Genomic DNA, 2,727 nt, shown 5'->3' on the forward strand with positions numbered 1-2,727 from the left:
AGGGAGGCTTAAGAATGCCACTGAAAGAACACGGGGCCTGTGGCTGTTGGCAGTTTTTGTGTGATTGGAGTCTGTATTTGTGAGCATGAAGTTGCAAGCACAGAGATCATGAGATTTTAGACATGGGCTCTTCCCCTCATCTGTCAAGCTGAGGAAGTCATTCTGTGACAGCTGAGAGAAGCCACCTCAAAGAAGATTGCTCACATGTGTGATTATACATATGGGGTCAGTCATGAAAGTAGTATCTCCTATTTTATTATGTTGGCCCATGATGTCAGAGGCAGACACTAGTGGTATAGCAGGAAAGATTGAACCTTCCCATCAGTATTCTTTAATGCATTGTTGCTTTGTGACAGATAACTGCAGAGTGGCTCCTTCAACAGCTCTTCTTTCCCTAACACCATGAACGTCGTTACCATTTCTTTCCTTCTGCTATTTAAAAATTTCATCTTTCCATGCTCTTCGTGTTCTGCAAGTGTTCATATTTGTACAGATGCAAGCACATCTTCTATTTGTGTTCTTGTATGTTTTAGTGTTGCTTGAGATAATATCATAACAGCTTGACTGTCATGACTGTCTTGCTTATCCAACATTGTGAGCTGCAATCCCTCATCTGAAAAATAATGGCAAATGTGATAGTATTTTTTTATGTAGTTTTGTCTTTGAAAGAAAAAAATGTGAAATTCTGACAATGAGAGCTGCTGTAATTTCAGCACATTATGTTTTTAATGGTATTTTGTGGAGAACAATTGATGGTATCACACTATCAAACCTTTAAAATGAAAATACATTGTCCATACTGTAGTACACAATGTAATATTAGCATATTTTGTAGGTATGAATGAATTTCTAGACCATTTCTCAATGTACCCTGCAGATGTTGTTTTTTTTTTTTACTTAAATATATTGCAAAGAGTTTTCTTTTACTTCTATTACAAATATAAGTATTTTCTCCACAAAAAAATTTATATGCTATAGAGGAAATTGGTACTAAGCTTAGTTTTATTAAATGTAATATGTAAGTCCCTAAGTTTATTTATAAAACCACAAACTGATGGCCAGAAACTTAGTCTCATACAGTTAGGCAGTTAAAAAATAAGTGTTTTTTTTGTAACCATAACCTCTCAAATGTTCATCTCTAGTATGTTTTACAATAGCTTTCATTTTGATATGCAGATTTTGTGCCTAATTTAACTCCATTCTGCACATACCCATTTTTTCTGAATGTTGATCTTTCTCTATCTGCAGGAGGCACCTGACTTAAAAGTGTATGCAGACTAATAAATCTAGTCTAGAAGATTTTTATTTGCTCATACTGTAATGAATTTAGGCACAATCTGGTTTATGCATGATGTGCTGCAGGTGGGTTTGAAGGTATGATGTTTTTGCAAATACATTATTCTGAATGTTATTTATTTTGTTTCAAAAAGACATGACCTGCATTTCTGTCAGCAATGCAGTTAAATTGATGTTTCTCAGATTTGCCAGAAGGGATTGGGAGAGGCAAGAATTTAGTCGTGTATTGCTAACAAACAGTCTATAATATTTCTGTCAAAATTAAATGCAGCAAACCATCAAATGACATTAAAGATAATTATAAAGTGAAGAATTTCTCCCCTCCCCCCACAAAAAAGTGTCATGTGTTCATGTATGCACTAGAGGGCAATACGACTATTATAATTTTGGCAGGGGATATTCCAATATGTCTGTCTCCTCTGCAATGTTTTGATAAACTTTTGTAAGATATATAAAACATATATTAAATTAAAGTTTACTTGGTAGGATTGTTTTAGAAATATTTCAAATGTACCTTCTTGCTAACAGTTCTGACTTGCTAGCAGCTCTTACCCTGCTTCATGAAGTGGCTTGTGTAATGAATTTTGCAGATAAAAAAAAACAAAACAAAACAAAAAAACAGGGACTAAACTCTTTAATTTTCTTCTATGCTTTAGGGAAAAGAAGAGAAATAATTCAGAATCATTGTGAATAAGCTGGTAAATATATTACTTTACTTTACATTTAAACAAAACTACCCAGTAGTGAGAAGTAAAAATGCATTCAAGTTGTTGTAGAAATCCAGCCTGAAATATCAGGCAGAGGTATTGTAATTAAGATAAACAGGTTGCCAGTCCAATTTGTTGATATTATTCACTTTCACAGTGCTCTCAGCACATTGAGGCTCTGAGTCTGCATCACGATGCTAATTCCTAAGCTAGTTACTGTTGGCACATGAGCTCTTCAGGACGTATTGTGACTAAAGGGAAGCTAGGTCCCTTCTGACTTTGGAAGCGTTTTCTAGGGAGATCAGGAGAATACAGAGAAGCATTAAAACTTGTCTTTTCTGCACCCTACAGCTCTGCTCCCCACCCTCAGGTATTTGCTTGCAAAGCTTAAAAGAAAAATTTATAAATATAAGGCACCAGAAATAAAAACATCCTTTCATTCTCTTTCCTGCAGTGACGAGAGATATATATTCTAGATTGTAGACAGAGCTGCTTTGCAGATAAATCATCTTATTTCAACATCTCAGCGGTAGATAATAGATTCCCCTCAGAACCACATAATTAAAAAATGACATTTCTGCTAGTGTGCCAGCTCAGCATTGCCATTGCCCCAGGATTCTGAGGATACAGAGGCCCTGCAGGGCACAACAAAAGAAATCTTACATTATTAAGGGGGACATTGTAAGGTTGTTTTAACAAAGATAAAGATCCTTTAGGGGAGTGG

The sequence above is a fragment of the Meleagris gallopavo genome, chromosome 5, assembly GCF_000146605.3.
Source record: "Meleagris gallopavo isolate NT-WF06-2002-E0010 breed Aviagen turkey brand Nicholas breeding stock chromosome 5, Turkey_5.1, whole genome shotgun sequence".
Taxonomy (NCBI): domain Eukaryota; kingdom Metazoa; phylum Chordata; class Aves; order Galliformes; family Phasianidae; genus Meleagris; species Meleagris gallopavo.